This window comes from Stenella coeruleoalba, assembly GCF_951394435.1.
Source record: "Stenella coeruleoalba genome assembly, chromosome: 2".
Classification (NCBI taxonomy): domain Eukaryota; kingdom Metazoa; phylum Chordata; class Mammalia; order Artiodactyla; family Delphinidae; genus Stenella; species Stenella coeruleoalba.
The window spans coordinates 123,316,462-123,335,167 of NC_137147.1; the positions used below are offsets into that span (position 1 = coordinate 123,316,462).

General features: G+C 35.7%; 1 protein-coding gene across 8 annotated transcripts in view; it reads left to right on the forward strand.

Moving 5' to 3' along the window:
• Positions 1–18,706, forward strand: part of MEF2A (myocyte enhancer factor 2A) — a 178,506-nt gene that overhangs the window by 15,558 nt on the left and 144,242 nt on the right. For all 8 annotated transcript variants that reach the window (XM_079907386.1, XM_079907385.1, XM_079907389.1 and 5 more), the window contains exon 2: positions 10,548–10,633. The gene's annotated coding sequence lies outside the window, so the exon portion shown is untranslated. The remainder of the gene's footprint in view (positions 1–10,547; positions 10,634–18,706) is intronic.

An 18,706-nucleotide genomic window follows, 5' to 3' on the forward strand; every position in this document is an offset into this window, starting at 1 on the left:
TGATATTTGAGCTGGATGTCAGGTTTTATTGTCAGAGGTATAGAAAAGATATTTCACATAGAGAAATCATTTTGAGCAAAAGAACTAAAACAGAAAAGTGAGAGGTATGTATTGGACACAGTTTGGCTAGATTGGAGGGTGTTTCAGAAGTAGAAGATGGTAAAGTGGGAAAGAGAGCTTGAGACCAGATTGTAGAGCACGTTGGATGTTGAGCAGTTTGGACTTTGTTCTTCAGCTAAGGAAGAGCTGTTGAAAAGTCTTTTAAGCTTGGAAGTGACCAGGGCTGTCTTTAATATGCCCATATAACAAGATAACAAAGATGACATTATGTCCTTCCTTATTAATAAAGCTTGGTTCTGTAAAGAATAATGCTCAACAACACTTGTTTAAAAGGACAGTGCTAGCCTCATTCTTAATTTGATTGTTTGAAGGAAATTGGTGGGAATATATGCCTTTCAAGTAGAAGACATGAATAAAGATAGATGATTCTCTTCTCATTCTCCTCTGTATCTCACTTCTTGATCTCCTTTCCCAGGTCAGGCCAAATGCTGTGCTTTCCATAAAGAACTGATTCCTTCCATTTAGAAGAGTTTTCTTTTGAAATCCTCATAGTACTTCTTATCTGTCTTACTGTACTTACCATGTTTGACCTTATAATAAAGGGAGTAGGTGTATACATAGTGCATTGAAGGTTTTTATGCTTGTGTCTTAGTTGTTCTTGCATTCTTTTCATGTAGATTCTCAGTAAACATATAGTAATCTATTAAGTTTCTGTCTTTCACATGACCCTAGATTTTACATGAGGATTTGTGCTGAACTAAGGTTTTGGACTGAATTTAAAGTCTTTAACACTGCTGGTCTAGATCAGTAGTTCTCAACATGTTTTCTGCTGTGAGATACAGTAGATGAAATTTTGACACATGGACTCCCATGCATCTACTTAGCAGGGAAGTAAAATGTTACAGTGATTTATAATTGCCACAACTATCCTAGGATTTGTTGTCAGTGTAACAAGTAGTAGATGATGTATATAGTTCTTAGGGCAGTAGCTTTAACTCTTCCCAATTCTCTTCCACTTAAGAAGGCATACCAGAATGCAAGGAAAGGTAGTACTATGAGGATAATCTGAAGCCCCCTCTCTCTATTTTATGGTTCAAAGCAGCACTTTAGAAGTATCAAATTATTTGCAATAAAAATCCCAAGTTATAGTATCCATCTTTCAGTATAACTTTAGGGTTTGGATTTCTTCTTTTCCATTAGTGCAGATATTTTTGTTGTTAGTATTTGTTTGTGTGAAATGGGTAGAATCCTATTTTGATGCGGATTAGACTGGTAGTCTGGGTATTACTCCTGGATTCCATTTCATTTCTGTTAAGTTTTAGAGTTTGTGTTTCTAAAAAGACCTCTGAGGCCTCTTCCAGTTCAAGACTTTAGGAAGTTGCAGAATATCGCAAATATGGTGTTCAAACTTTTTCTAGAATCTGGCCAACATCCTTATTAATACGAACATCTGTTTGACACACTTTGCCAGCTTACCAGACTTTAACCAAAGTGATGTATATTTGGCCATTTTTTACGTTAAGTGCCTAGTGTCACATTTTAAAGTGTGCTCGTTTTTGAACTTTGTTTTTTTGTGGACAAAATATACTTTTTGTTATTGGGGTGTAGGTGGTTGAGGACTGTAAAAATGATAGATTCCAGTAACTATATGCCTGACAAGGAATACTAGGAGTGTTAGCCCTTAGTTTGGGTTGAGGCGCGTAGAACAAATGGAACTTCAGCATTTAAGAAGTTACATCCTCTACTTGATGAATGATAGCATTATCAGAACATGTAATAAATATTAAATATCAATGTGTATGCTTCCAGTATGGTTGCTGATTATAGATTGGGGGGTGATAAATTATTTGGGAAAATAAAATAGGAACTAGTAATTTACCTAAAATGCCTTATTATTTGTGGCATAACCACCGGTATACGTATCGTTATGGGGAAGATGTTAGATACCATAATGAAGTAGGATGATAGAAAAGAAAATATGAAGGCACTCTAAGTTATTTTATTATAAGAGTAGAAGCTAAAAATAAACACATATACCCACATAGAAGCTTGTATACCAGTGCTTAGAGCACCATTACTAATAATAGGCAAAAAGTGGAAAGAAATGTCCATCAGCTGATGGATGAATGAATAAATAAAATGTGGGGGCTTCCCTGGTGGTGCAGTGGTTGGGAGTCCGCCTGCCGATGCAGGGGACATGGGTTCGTGACCCGGTCCGGGAAGATCCCACATGCCGCAGAGCGGCTGGGCCCGTGAGCCATGGCCGCTGAGCCTGCGCGTCCGGAGCCTGTGCTCCGCAACGGGAGAGGCCACAACAGTGAGAGGCCTGCGTACCGCAAAAATAAATAAGTAAATAAAATGTGGTATTTCCATAGAGTAGAATATTATTTGGCAATAAAAAGGGATGAAGTATGAATGCATGCTACAACATGGATGGGTCTCGAAAACATTGTTAAGTGAAATAAGGTAGTCATGGAAGATTATATGGTTCAATTTATATGAAATGTCCAGAATAGGCAATTCTATAGAGACAAAAAGATGCCTCACTGCTTAGGGCTGGGGTGTGGGGTGGGAATAGGGAATGGGGAGTGACTGCTAATGGGCACAGGTTTCTTTTAAGGGTGATGAAAATGTTCTGGGATTAGTGGTGATGGTTGCACATTCCTGTGAATATAAAAAAATTCAGGTGTATACTTTAAATGGGTGAATTGTATGGCATGTGAATTATATCTCAGTAAAGCTGTTTGCTTTTTTATTTTTTAAAAAAGAACTGAGGCTGTGTGAGGAGATGTTTTGGACCTAATGGGTACTTTGGGAGATATGGATGGAGGTGGAAGGGCATGGGGGAAAATAGGCATTTCTGGCATTAGTATACCATCACATTGTAACACCAATGCTACCCTCTCTGTTTGCTGGCTAAGAATGTAATAGGTTGTGTTTTAGTGGGCATTGTAAAAGAACGCAGCTTTTTAACCTTACCTAACGCTGAGACTGGAATTGTGCATTATTCCACTTGACAGGATTAGTCTTGCCTTTCTCTTATTTGTGTATTTTTTGTCATATTAAATTCAAATGTTTTCCTGTTTTCAAGGTAGTGCATAATTATGTTCTGCCCATCTATCCATACTACACCCTGCTTTGCTCTTTTTGTTCACACCTACTCACATTTGTGTCATCTTTTTACCTCCTGTAATTGGAACAGTCCCTAGTTTCATGTGTGCTTGAAATCACTTTCTTTGTTAAATGCTTGCTTCTGTGAAATTAACTGACTTGAAGATACTGTTTCTTGTGGCTTAGTCTTTTTATATGTTTATAAATCTATTCTTTTAAGGCCTTATTAGTATCGTTTTTAATTCTAGAGTCATATTAAATGATTCCCAATATATTCCCAAACTTCTCATTTGGCTTTTGCTGTATGTAGTATTTGCCTTTCTGATTTCTTCAACAATGATGACTCTTTAATAGGAACGTTGCTAACCAATTGACTTCCAGTGGCAGTCTCCATTTGTTCCATTTGCCCCCTTTTCTGGGTTATTTCTTTATGAAGCTAGCACTTATTGAGCTCATACTGGCACTATGCGAAGTAATAGCGTAGCATATATGCTTATTTAATAACAACTATTTAATTAATTTAACAACTAAATTTATGAAGTATACAAACTATTACTACACTGTTTTACAGATGAGGAAACTAAAACTCAGAAGATAATGATTGTTCTTGATCTTAACTGTGTAAAGTCAGAAAAATCTTTTAACTACGTATGTATAGCTTCTCTGTGTTGAGTATCTGCTTTCGTAATGTGTATGTATTTGTACGTATTTGGTGGTTGCTCAAAGTTTTGCAAATTTATTCCTAAATGGAATCATACAGTATGTGTGACTCTTTAATGTCTGGATTTTTTCCCTCACCAAAATGTTTTTGCAGTTCATCCATGTTTGTGTCTATCAGTATTTTGATCCAGTTTACTGTTGCCTAGTGTTCCTTTATATGTTTATACTACAGTTTCTCCATTCCCCTTTCATGGACATTTTGGTTGCTTCCAATTTGGAAATAAAATTTTCTCCCCCTCATTCTTTGTGCTATTTTTGTCATCCATTTTATGCTGCATGTTTTTACTTTTATACATTATTACTACGTTTGCTTTAAAAACCATTATCTCTTTAAAAAGTAAAAGTAAGAAAATAAAAGGTAAACTCTCATACTTACCATTTCTATTGGTCTTCCTTTGTGTAGAAATAGGTTTCTATCTTTTGTTTCTCAGAGCAGTTTTAGGTTTACAGAAAAACTGAACAGGAAGTACAGAGTTCCTATATACTCTCTCTCTCTCTCTCTCTCTCTCTCTCTCTCTCTCTCTCGCTCTCTCTCTCTCTCGCTCGCTCGCTCGCTCGCTCGCTCGCTCGCTCGCTCTCTCGCTCTCTCGCTCTCGTCTCTCCCCCTTCCCTATTATTAACATGTTGCATTGGTGTGGTACATTTGTTAGAGTTGATATTGATGCATTATTATTAACTAAGTCCATGGTTTACATTAGGGTTCATTCTGTTGACAGATTCTCAGCTTTTGTTTGTCTGAAAATGTTTTTATTTCTCCATCTATGGAGGATATTTTTGCTTTATGTAGATTTCAGTTTACAGGTTTTTTTTTTTTCTTCTTAGCACTTTAAAGGCGTTATTCCTTTGCTTAAACTTGTTCACATTACTTTCTGCAAGGAGTCTGTGGTAATTCTTTGTTCCTCTATATGTAATGTGTCTTCCCCTCATTTTGGTTGCTTTTAAGATTTTCTTTATATTACTGGATTTCAGCAGTTTGATTGTTAATTATGTGCCTTGGTACAGTTTTTGTGTGCTTAACCTGTTTTTTGTTCATTGAGTTTCTTGAATATATGGGTTCAGTTTTCCTCAGATTTGGAAATTCTTTGGCCTTTGTTTCTTCAGATATTTTTTCTATCTCTCCTTCTGGGATTACAATTACACCATTTTTAGACTGCCCTTGATATTCTCACAGGTCCTTGATGCTCTGTTCTTTGTTTCTTTTTTTGCTTTCTATTTTCACATCTTCAATTTAGGGATCTTTTTTTCCTACACTGTAGAATCTGTTGCCAAGTCTATCTAGTTGTTTTTTATTTGAGATACTATATTTTTCATCTTTAGAAATTCGTTTGATTCTTCTCAAAATAATTGTCTTTTTTTCTGTTTTTCATTAAATCCTTTAATATATTTATAAAATTTTAAAGCTTATGTCTTTAAAGATATCATCATCTTGTTTCTGGATCTGTTTCTTTTGTCAGATTTTTTTCCCCTGGTATAGGTTACACATTTTTCCAGTTTCTTATGTTGAGTAAGTTTTGATTGACTCTTGGATGTTCATCATGCTGTTGTCTGGATTTTGTTGGTTTCTTCTCAACAGGCTTAAATTTTGTTTTGGCAGTGTATTCCATTTCTTATGAAAAAGTAGTAGTAGTTTAGCACTACTACTAAGGAGGTGATTCTGCATCAGCGTCTACTCGTTGCGCCAGGTATCAATGAGATTTTTCTTTCCTCTAGTTGGAATTTGAACATCTCCAAATCTTATGTAACTTCTGGTAACTTTTGAGCCTACTGCTTCCTAGTCATTATTCTTTGCCTGGCCTTGTAGAGTTTCACTTTACTAATGCTGCAGCTTTATTTTCAGCAAAAAACTGTGTTGTCAAGTATGATAGCAATTAGCTATATGTGGCTTTTGAGAGCTTGAATTGTGGCTAGTTCAAATTTAAATATTCTCTAAGTATAAAACATACTGAATTTCAGGAACTTATGGAAAAACGATGTAAAATATCTGTTTTTTAAATCAATTGTATTCTGAAATGATAACATTTTGAGCATTCTAGTTAAAGGAATTATGTTAAAATTAGTTTCACCTGCTTCATTTTACTTTTTTTAAAAATTTACTTATTTTTTATTTTTGGCTGTGTTGGGTCTTCATTGCTGTGCATGGGCTTTCTCTCGTTGAGGCAGGTGGGGTCTACTCTTTGTTACAGTGCACGGGCTTCTCATTGTCGTGGCTTCTCTTGTTGCAGAGCGCGGGCTCTAGAGCGCAGGCTCAGTAGTTGTGGTGCACGAGCTTAGTTGCTCCGAGGCATGTGGGATTTTCCTGGACCAGGGATCGAACCTGTGTCTCCTGCATTGGCAGGTGGATTCTTAACCACTATGCCACCAAGGAAAACCCATTTTACTTTTAAAATGTGATTATTAGAAAATTTTAAATTACATTTTGGGCTCACGTTATGTATGTTTTGGACAGAGCTGCTGTAGAATCCTCTGTGCAGATTTCAGGTGCAGTTTGTCTTCTTGAACTGTATTCTATTACTTTCCCACACAGTTTCCGGCTTCCTTAGCCTCCCTAAATTTCAGTTTCTGCCTCTTTTACTCGCTTAGTCCACTGTATTCTGCTTGGCTTCTCATTTCTGCACTGCTCTCCTGACTCTTCATTGTAGGGTTGCGGTCCCCAACCTTTCTGGCACCAGAGACCGGTTTTGTGGAAGACACTTTTTTGATGGGATGGGGGGGATGGTTCAGGTGGTAATGCAAGCGATGGGGAGTGGCAGATGAAGCTTCGCTCACTCCCTCGCCCGCCGCTCACCTGCTGTGCGGCCTGGTTCCTAACAGGCTGCAGGCCAGTTGGGGTCCGTGGCCCCCGGGGTTGGGGACCCCTGTTGTAGGGGACACTTTCCGTTTTCTCAGGTGTTGCAGTGCTGAGCTCCTTGTTGTCCAGTGTTTTAAAATTATAGTTTTATATATATATATGATCAGTTTTCTTGTTGAGTTCACTGGGAGAGCATGACTGGTACTAGTTACCACATCATGGGTAGTAGCAAAAATCTTTTTAAGGCACGAGTAAGTTGATGACCACATATGAGAACATGAATTAAAAACACCATTTTTAAACCTCAGTTTTGATTACAAAATGAAATTCATCTTTGAGCAAATAAATACTTTGTATTGTGTTTATAGACTGTACTTTATGTTTTTGGGGTTTTTTTTGCCTGCTTCATTTTTATCTTAATCTGGATTGATTTTTAAAGCTGTTTGTTTTCATATAGAAACCTATTTTCTTTGACATTACGTTATACTCAAGGCAGAAACTTTGATACTTTCCAAACATAAAGCAGTAATTTTCTTCATAATTGTATCGATAATTTTAATCAGGATTTGAGGAGACACTTTTTAGGCCCTCAAGGTTTGAAACTAGGAATGTCAGTATCATGTCAGCAGCACTTTGGTTTCACTTTGCTTTCTAGTTTATTGGCATTCACTGATTAGGCACTTAAATAACCAGCAAATATGGCAAGAGATAGGAGTTAGGGAGCAAATTACTTATTTTAGGCCATTCAGGTCTTCATTTGTCAGCAGTTGTGCTGGGTTTCATCTGTTTGCTTTGTAAAGCGTATTTGGGACATTTGAAGAAAGGAGTTTTGAACCTTGGTCATTTCATTTAACCCTTTTTTGTTAATATGGAAAACTGAAAGATGACAGTAACTTGTGCCACAGTATAAAATATGATATTCAACATTTGTCACTGAAATGGTAATGCCTTCAAAGGTCTCATTTGTTTCAGAGGACCTTTTTTAAGTTTTCTTTTCTTTTTTTTTAAATGACCTCTCCATGTGCTTTTTGTGATAGTGTTTGTGTACTTTTTAGTTCTGGTAGTTGTCATATAGGAGCTTAAAATGTATTTTTAAAGTTATAGAGAATTATCACTGTTTATAATTTTTGTTCACAGCAGGCACCGACTTGTTATTCGTCAGGATGTCTTCATATATAGATATTGATGTGCATTGTATATCTGAAGCCGCTCAAGTGTATCAGTCCTCTGAGACTGATATGCTTTGCTCTCTTTTGAGTCTGTTGCTATAGTATGCATTCGTTTATTTCACTTATTAAATTTATTCAACAAAAGCATTAACTGAACTGTGGTTAAAAGCATGCCTGGGTTCTAATCCTGGCTTTACCACTTTACTGGTTTAGCTGTGTGACCTTGGCTAGCTGCTTCTTAGTCTTTCAGTTTCCTCTTGAGGATAATAGTGAGGTTATTGTTGGCTTTACATCACTTAATATGTGTAAAGCAATTAGGCTACTGATTAGCATATGATAAATACTTAAATGTTATTGCTCCTGTTGCAGTTATTATTACTATTATTGTTATGTTAGGCCTTTCTTGGACACCTTTTCTCAAATTTTAATCCCCTCCCTATGACAGTACTTCCTTCTCTGCTTTATTTTTTTTTCATTAAGGACTTTCCACTAGCCTGCTGTATACACTATATATCCCTTATTCACTGTGTGCTGTAGGTCTCCCCCACTAGAATGTAAACTCCATAAAGTCAGGAATAGACATAGGGATTTATTCCTAGCACCTAGAGAAGTGTCGGGAGTATATTGGATGCCCAGTAAATGTTGTCTGAATGGATAATGTTGAATTGTGTGCCAGGTATTGACTAGATATTGGGGATATAGAAATGAAAAAAGTGCAAAAAGGTTTCTTCTCTTAAAAAGCATGTAGTATAATAGAAGAGACTCATACCTACAAAACTAACTATAGTTATTTTGCCCCATGTAAGTGATGGTGATGGTGGTGGTAAAGGATATCTGAGGATGGCCTCATAGAAGGTGTCAGTTGAACTGGACATTTGATCCAGATAAGGAAGATTGTTTCCAGGCAGAGGTAAAATCTTGAACAAAATTACAGAGTTTGACAGTTTGGGCAATGGCTTGAAACTAGGAATGTCAGTATCATGTCAGGTTAACAACAGTTAGGTTAACAACAGTGTAGGTTAATTAGAAGTAGAGGGAGCTAGGAAATTGGTTGGGACCAGGTTTGGGAAAGATAGCTGTTAGAGGTACAGGTTGTCTAGCTCTTACCTGGACAGAGTAATGGGATTTTTGATGTTCAATATGTGAAATTTAATGATAACTGGCTGTAGCACTAACATTTTAGTTTTGGTTTTATTTTTTGAAGGTGAGAGTGTATTTCTTTATAGATTGTTATAAATGAACTATAAAAACTTGGTTTTTAGAATATTGCTTTTTAGAAACTATTTGAGAGCTGTGTACAAAACAAATTTGTCAATAACGGTTAATTTATAGAATTGAGGAATTAATATTTTTTGAATTAAGAATGTGTACCACGTGTGTAATTATCAAATTTTTATTTAATTTGTTATTTCCCATGGGTCAAATTGCCAAACTTTAATTCCTACTGTGGCACTGACACAAAGCTGGTGTCAAAATATATTTAAAAATAATTAGTTTTGTTTAGAATGAGAACACATGAAAAATAGGTTCATTTTGAATTATTGGATTTTAGAAATTGGTAATGTATTGGTATTTGAGGAGATTGTTCTGTATTTCGGTACAATTAGACTAAAAGCTGAAATTGGCTTTTTAAAGCAAGCTCCTTTTAACCTTGGCAAAAAAAAAAAGGCTTATTTATGTGTGTGTGTGTATGTGTTTTAAAGTTCAACTTTGAATGCTTAATTTGTTAATATAAAAAGAATATTTGGCAGACTATGGCTCCCCCCCTCCTGCTTCTAGAGGGGTTGTACATTTCAAATAGAAACAAAATTGTAGTATCACAATAATTAGTATTGCTGAACAAGATTCAAAAGACTGGTGTTTGTGTGGAGAAATTACCGTTTTCATTTGATGAAGCAGATTTACTTGGGGATTGTCATAATTACCCAATCATGCAATTCTAAATTATTAGATTAGCATCATAAATTGATCCTGGCCAATCAGGGTGAGGAGAGGCTTTTACCATCTTTCTCTTTCTACCTAAGTGTCTTGCTACTATTTCCAAGCAAAAGTGTAGCAGGACTGGATTATTCTTTATGCACTACTGCATTGGTTAGCATTTATTAGTGTTCCTTTATTAATGTGAATTATTGACATTAATCTGTTTTATATTTGTTTTTGGCATTTTTATGTTGATTTTCATTTCATTGTTCCCTTTAAAAGAGTGGAAGCTATAAGTATACACATAGCATTTGAATATATACACATTTTATGGCAACGCAAGTCACTGACCCATTGACAGTTTTTTTTTCTAAATGAGAACGTAATACAATGAACATTTTCAGAATGTAACTATTTTATCAAAACGTAAATTCAGTAGGCTGTGTATACCAGTTAAATATAAAGTATATCATGTGATATAGAGGATAGGAAAGTGGGACCTAGGACACCAATTTGTGAATCTTGGCGTGGATAGAATATTACTGAACATTTAAGTAATACTTCCTGAAAAAAATGGATTAGTGACATTAGCAATGCCCAATTGGCTAACATTGTGTTTTTATTATACAAATTTTAAAAAATTTATTTTTCTATTATTCAGTAAGTATTAGTGGAACTATCTGTGGATTGTTGAAATTTGTAGTAATGAAATTATATTTAATTTTGTTTTAGAGTTAAGAATAATTACTAACCCATCTAATATTTTTTTCTTTATTAAGGAATTGGATTTTGTGAAAAAGTAACAAAGAAGAATTCTCTGCAAGGATCACATCTAAGTGCACTTTCTGCTGATACATCATTTCTAGTAAGACATCCTTTTTTCTATGTTATGAAGTAAATAAAATGGGAATTTTTTTTTTAATAAGACTGTCTTGTGACCTTGAATAGCAGTCACTTTGGAGTTTATTTTGGGGATTAAGGTAGATTAATTAAGGAAATTCATAAAATCCTGTTGAATATACATATATATGTATGTGTATATACACACACACACACAAAATATACATAATGTGGTATAGTGACAGTTTCTCATATAGTGGCACCGCTGAGATAATCCCATACTTTTACATCTTTTCCACTCCATTTTCCATGTCCATTACATGTATTTGAAAATAAGGAAAAAAAATCTAAAGTCCATATTTACTGTGACAGTAAGTTGGAGGAAGAGAGGGTTTGAGGACATGAGTTACGTATTATGAGGAGAGATTTTCAAATGAAAGACAAAGTGGACAAATCTAGCCATATTTCTTGAAAGGTGGAAGGGTTGAAGAAAAAAATTAAGCAAATTTAAGAAATGTTTTTAAAATGTAGACTTTTTTTGTGACTTTGAATTTTTTGCCTTAAGTCGTAGGTCCACATTTGCAAAGCTCTGGAGTAGGCAGTTTTGATTTAAAAACTTACATTGGCCTAGGTTAATGGTTCCAGTATGCTAGTAAGATGTGTAGTTCTCCTCAAAAAGCTTTCATAAGTGAAACTTCACTTGAATTCTACCTTCTATTCAAAATGGAAAAGAATTAATACTACGATATTTTAAAATGTAATTTCAGAAAATGTTAGGGGATAGTTTTTGGTGTGTTATATATAATATGTGAACATTCTGAATGTTAGATACAGTTGATCAAGCCTGATGGTTATGTCAGTAAAAACCTGGGAAAGCTACTTGCAATATTTGCTCTTGTTATTCTTGTTTTAAGAGTACTTTGCTGTTTAATGTTTAAATTTTTTCTTGAATAGTTAAACAGCAGAAAGAATTTTTATGAGCTTACAAAATGAGTTTTTGTTAAAATACTTTATTCCAATGTCAGTTTCTTATGCCCATATATTTTTCTTCTTAAACCTTGACTGCAGAACAGCCCATTTTATGATATCCTTCAGTTTGGGGAACTAGGGGAAAAGGTATTGTTTTTCCAATTGAAAAGTATCCTTCAGTCGAAAAATTGTATACGTACAGGAAGGATGGGAATAATGAAGTTTAGTTCACATTTTAAAATATAAACCTTGGTTAGTCTTCTGTATATCTTTTAATGTTTTTTTTTCTTTTCTTATCTTTTTTACATTTCATATATATATATATATATAGTTCAGTAACTGCTCAACACTGAGTGATTTGAATTAAAGCACTATAGGAATTTAGACATTCTCATTCCAGAGAATTTCACCTATAATTTCCCTATAATTCTGTACCTTCTCTGAACCTCCGTGATGGCTCTGAGCATAACTTCAGTTGTTATATTTGGGTTATGTTTAAGCTTTAGGGTATCCTCTATGATACTTTTTTCACTAAGTTCTGAAGATATAAACAGTGTCTTATTCTTTATGGCAGGTTTTGCATGGTTCTGAGGGCTGTGATTGAGTTAAGAGCTACTTGTTTTGGAGTTACTCTGAGTTCTTAGATGGGAAACACTCTTTCCTTTTGAGTAGTTTCAAATACTGACTGAAGAACTTCAGATTTGTTTCCCTATAATTCTGCCCTAATTCTGAGTAGAAATTGGAGGAGTTGGCACAGACATTGGGCAAAATTTTTTCTGCCTTTTTTCTTTTCCTTCATGTCTTAGAACTGCTTTGGGCTCTTATATTTTAAGCGTTTGGTCCCCTTTGAGTTAATTTTTATATATGGTATTAGGTAAGGGATGAGATTTATTTCTTTGCATATGAAAATCAAATTGTTCAAGAAGCATTTTTGAAAAGGTTATATTTTCCCCTACTGAATTACTACCTTGGCACCTTTGCTGCAGATCAGTTTACATTATATGGGGGTCTATTTCAGGATTCTGTTATGTTCTATTGATTTATGTATCTATCCTTATGACAATACTGTACTGTCTTGATTACCATAGCTTTATATTAAAATCAGGTAGTGGGGCTTCCCTGGTGGCGCAGTGGTTGAGAGTCCAACTGCCGATGCAGGGGACATGGGTTCGTGCCCCGGTCCAGGAAGATCCCACATGCCACAGAGCGACTGGGCCCGTGAGCCATGGCTGCTGAGCCTGTGCGTCCGGAGCCTGTGCTCCGCAACAGGAGAGGCCACAACAGTGAGAGGCCCGAGTACCGCAAAAAAAAAAAAAAAAAAAAAAAATCAGGTGGTGTAAATCCTCCAAGTTTGCTCTTCTGTTTCAAAGCTGTTTTTCTATTCTAAGTCCTTTCCATTTCTGTGTATTTTAGAATTAGCTTGTCATTTTCTACAGAAAAGCCTTAGTGGGATTTTGATTATGAATGCTTTTATCATAGAGGCTAATAAGGAGATAGTTAATCTCTTAAGGAAGTTGAGTCTTCTGTTGTGTGAATTTGGTATATTTCTCCATTTAAGCTGTCTTTAGTTTCTCGGCAGTATTTTATAGTTTTCAGTGTAAAGGTATTACACGTATTTTGTTGAATTGATCTCTGTTTTCTATTTTTATGTTGTTGTAAATGGCGTCTTAAAATCAGTTCCCGATTGTTTGTTGTTAGTGTATAGAAATATAGATTTTTACATAAACCTTTGTAATTTATGATTCTGCTAAACTCACTAGTTCTGGTGGCAGTTTTGTGTATTCCTTCAAATGTTCTGCGTAGACCATCATCTTGTCTGTGAGTAAAGACTATTTTACCTCTACCTTTTCAATTTTTGTACCTTTTATTTCTTTTGCTTGCTTTATTGCACTGCCTAGTAGTCCCGGTGCAATGTTGAATAGAAGTGGTGGGCTCACATTGTTGCCTTACTCTTATTTATTTATTTATCTATTTATTTATGGCTGTGTTGGGTCTTCGTTGCTGTGTTGAGTCTTCGTTGCTGCACATGGGCTTTGTTGTGGTGCACAGGCTTCTCATTGCGGTGGCTTCTCTTTGTTGCAGAGCATGGGCTCTAGGCATGCGGGCTTCAGTAGTTGTGGCTCATGGGCTCTAGAGTGCAGGCTCAGTAGTTGTGGTGCACAGGCTTAGTTGCTCCGTGGCATGTGGGATCTTCCCAGAGCAGGGCTTGAACCCGTGTCCCCTGCATTGGCAGGTGGATTCTTAACCACTGCGCCACCAGGGAAATCTCTGTTGCCTTACTGTTGATCTTAGGTCAAAACCATCCAGGCTTTTACCATTAAGTATGATTACCATCATACTTAATGTAGGCTGTAGGTTTTTTATAGATGTCCTTTATCAGATTGAAGAAATTCCCTTATATTCGTCGTTAGCTGAGAGTATTTTTTTTATTATCAGTGAGTATTTTTATCAAATGAATTTTTATCAGATGCTTTTTCTGCATCTTGAGATGATCACATGGTTTTTTTCCTTTTGTCTGTTAATGTAGTTGATTGATTTTTGAATATTGAATGAATAAATCATACATTTCTGAGATAATCCCCACTTGGTCATGATGTGTTAATACTTTTTATATATTGCTGGGTTAAATTTTTTATATTAAGAAGCCATTTATTTTGGTGAGCTATCCCAAGAATTATCTCACTTTCAATCTTTTTAGGTCAGTGATACAAAAGCATAAAATTCCGATGTTGAAGCCTTGAAGAAAGTTGTTACAGATACAGATAATAGACAAAAATTGCAAATATGTAAATGTTTTCTGATATCTTGAAATAAAGGTAATTTTGAGTTAAATTGTTGTGTAAGTTCAGATTTGTGTTAATGAGAGATTTTTTTCATCTGTGTTCATAGTAGACATTGGTATGTAGTTTTTTAATAATGTCTTTGGTTTTTGTATCAGGATAACAGGGTGAGTTGGAGAAATTTCCTCTTCTGGAAAAGTTTTCATACAGTTGGTGTTATTTCTTCTTTAAGTGTTTGGTAGAATTCACCAATGAAGACCACTGGCCTTGGAGTTTCTTTGTGGGAAGGTTTTAAACTATGAACTCAATTTATTGGATTGATATTGGGCTATGCAGATCTGTAATAATTCTTTTTGAATAAGCTTTAGTTTTTTGTGTCTTCTAAGGAATTTGTCTATTTCATGTAAGTTGTCTAATGTATTGGCATGAAGTTTTATGTTATATTTCTTTATTGTTTTAATGTTTGAAGGATCTGTAGTGATACCTTCTCTTTTCATTCTAGTATTTGAGACCTTCCTACTTTTTCTAAAGGAGCATTTAATATTTAAAACGTTTCTCTGCATTCTGCAAAGTTTCTTTTTTTTTTTTTTTTTTAACATCTTTATTGGAGTATAATTGCTTTACAATGGTATGTTAGTTTCAGCTTCACAACAAAACGAATCAGTTATATATATACATATGTTCCCATATCTCTTCCCGCTTGCGTCTCCCTCCCTCCCACCCTCCCTATCCCACCCCTCCAGGCGGTCACAAAGCACCGAGCTGATCTCCCTGTGCTATGCGGCTGCTTCCCACTAGCTATCTACCTTACGCTTGGTAGTGTATATATGTCCGTGCCTCTTTATCGCTTTGTCACCGTTTACCCTTCCCCCTCCCCATAGCCTCAAGTCCATTCTCTAGTAAGTCTGTGTCTTTATTCCTGTTTCATCCCTAGGTTTTTCATGACATTTTTTTTTCTTAGATTCCATATATATGTGTTAGCATACGGTATTTGTCTCTCTCTTTCTGACTTACTTCACTCTGTATGACAGACTCTAGGTCTATCCACCTCATTACAAATAGCTCAATTTCGTCTCTCTTTATGGCTGAGTAATATTCCATTGTATATATGTGCCACATCTTCTTTATCCATTCATCCGATGATGGACACTTAGGTTGTTTCCATCTCTGGGCTATTGTAAATAGAGCTGCAATGAACATTTTGGTACATGACTCTTTTTGAATTACGGGTTTCTCAAGGTATATGCCCAGTAGTGGGACTACTGGGTTGTATGGCACTTGTATTTGTAGATTTTTAAGGAACCTCCATACTGTTCTCTATACTGGCTGTATCAATTTACATTCCCACCAACAGTGCAAGACTGGTCCCTTTTCTCCACACCCTCTCCAGCATTTATTGTTTCTAGATTTTTTGATGATGGCCATTCTGACTGGTGTGAGATGATATCTGATTGTAGTTTTCATTTGCATTTCTCTAATGATTGTTGAGCATTCCTTCATGTGCTTGTTGGCAATCTGTATATCTTCTTTGGAGAAATGTCTATGTAGGTCTTCTGCCCATTTTTGGATTGGGTTGTTTGTTTTTTTGTTATTAAGCTGCATGAGCTGCTTATAAATTTTGGAGATCAATCCTTTGTCAGTTGCTTCATTTGCAAATATTTTCTCCCATTCTGAGGGTTGTCTTTTGGTCTTCTTTATGGTTTCCTTTGCTGCGCAAAAGCTTTTAAGTTTCATTAGGTCCCATTTGTTTACTCTTGTTTTTATTTCCATTTCTCTAGGAGGTGGGTCAAAAAGGACCTTGCTGTGATTTATGTCATAGAGTGTTCTGCCTATGTTTTCCTCTAAGAGTTTGATAGTTTCTGGCCTTACATTTAGGTCTTTAATCCATTTTGAGCTTATTTTTGTGTATGGTGTTAGGGAGTGATCTAATTTCATACTTTTAAATGTAGCTGTCCAGTTTTCCCAGCACCACTTATTGAATAGGCTGTCCTTTCTCCACTGTACATTTCTGCCTCCTTTGTCAAAGATAAGGTGACCATATGTGCGTGGGTTTATCTCTGGGCTTTCTATCCTGTTCCATTGATCTATCTTTCTGTTTTTGTGCCAGTACCATACCGTCTTGATAACTGTAGCTTTGTAGTATAGTCTGAAGTCTGGGAGCCTGATTCCTCCAGTTCCTTCTTTCGTTCTCAAGATTGCTTTGGCTATTCGGGGTCTTTTGTGTTTCCATACAAATTGCAAAATTTTTTGTTCTAGTTCTGTGAAAAATGCCAGTGGTAGTTTGATAGGGATTGCATTGAATCTATAGATTGCTTTCGGTAGTAGAGTCATTTTCACAATGTTGATTCTTCCAATCCAAGAACATGGTATATCTCTCCATCTATTTGTATCATCTTTAATTTCTTTCATCAGTGTCTTATAATTTTCTGCATACAGATCTTTTGTCTCCTTAGGTAGGTTTATTCCTAGATATTTTATTCTTTTTGTTGCAATGGTAAATGGGAGTGTTTTCTTGATTTCACTTTCAGATTTTTCATCATTAGTATATAGGAATGCCAGAGATTTCTGTGCATTAATTTTGTATCCTGCCACTTTACCAAATTCATTGATTAGCTCTAGTAGTTTTCTGGTAGCATCTTTAGGGTTCTCTATGTATAGGATCATGTCATCTGCAAACAGTGACAGCTTTACTTCTTCTTTTCCGATTTGGATTCCTTTTATTTCCTTTTCTTCTCTGATTGCTGTGGCTAAAACTTCCAAAACTATGTTGAATAAGAGTGGTGAGAGTGGGCAACCTTGTCTGGTTCCTGATCTTAGTGGAAATGCTTTCAGTTTTTCACCATTGAGGATGATGTTTGCTGTGGGCTTGTCATATATGGCCTTTATTATGTTGAGGAAAGTTCCCTCTATGCCTACTTTCTGCAGGGTTTTTATCATAAATGGGTGTTGAATTTTGTCAAAAGCTTTCTCTGCATCTATTGAGATGATCATATGGTTTTTCTCCTTCAGTTTGTTAATATGGTTTATCACATTGATAGATTTGCGTATATTGAAGAATCCTTGCATTCCTGGAATAAACCCCACTTGATCATGGTGTATGATCCTTTTAATGTGCTGTTGGATTCTGTTTGCTAGTATTTTGTTGAGGATTTTTGCATCTATGTTCATCAGTGATATTGGCCTGTAGTTTTCTTTCTTTGTGACATCCTTGTCTGGTTTTGGTATCAAGGTGATGGTGGCCTCGTAGAAGGAGTTTGGGAGTGTTCCTCCCTCTGCTATATTTTGGAAGAGTTTGAGAAGGATAGGTGTTAGCTCTTCTCTAAATGTTTGATAGAATTCGCCTGTGAAGCCATCTGGTCCTGGGCTTTTGTTTGTTGGAAGATTTTTAATCACAGTTTCAATTTCAGTGCTTGTGATTGGTCTGTTCATATTTTCTATTTCTTCCTGATTCAGTCTTGGCAGGTTGTGCATTTCTAAGAATTTGTCCATTTCTTCCAGATTGTCCATTTTATTGGCATAGAGTTGCTTGTAGTAATCTCTCATGATCTCTTTTATTTCTGCAGTGTCAGTTGTTACCTCTCCTTTTTCATTTCTAATTCTATTGATTTGAGTCTTCTCCCTTTTTTTCTTGATGAGTCTGGCTAGTGGTTTATCTATTTTGTTTATCTTCTCAAAGAACCAGCTTTTAGTTTTATTGATCTTTGCTATTGTTTCCTTCATTTCTTTTTCATGTATTTCTGATCTGATTTTTATGATTTCTTTCCTTCTTCTAGCTTTGGGGTTTTTTTGTTCTTCTTTCTCTAATTGCTTGAGGTGCAAGGTTAGGTTGTTTATTCGAGATGTTTCCTGCTTCTTAAGGTGGGCTTGTATTGCTATAAACTTCCCCCTTAGAACTGCTTTTGCTGCATCCCACAGGTTTTGGGTCGTTGTGTCTCCATTGTCATTTGTCTCTAGGTATTTTTTGATTTCCTCTTTGATTTCTTCAGTGATCACTTCATTATTAAGTAGTGTATTGTTTAGCCTCCATGTGTTTGTATTTTTTACAGATCTTTTACTGTAATTGATATCTAGTCTCATGGCGTTGTGGTCAGAAAAGATACTTGATACAATTTCAATTTTCTTAAATTTACCAAGGCTTGATTTGTGACCCAAGATATGATCTATCCTGGAGAATGTTCCATGAGCACTTGAGAAAAATGTGTATTCTGTTGTTTTTCGATGGAATGTCCTATAAATATCAATTAAGTCCATGTTGTTTAATGTATCATTTAAAGCTTGTGTTTCCTTCTTTATTTTCATTTTGGATGATCTGTCCATTGGTGAAAGTGGGGTGTTAAAGTCCCCTACTA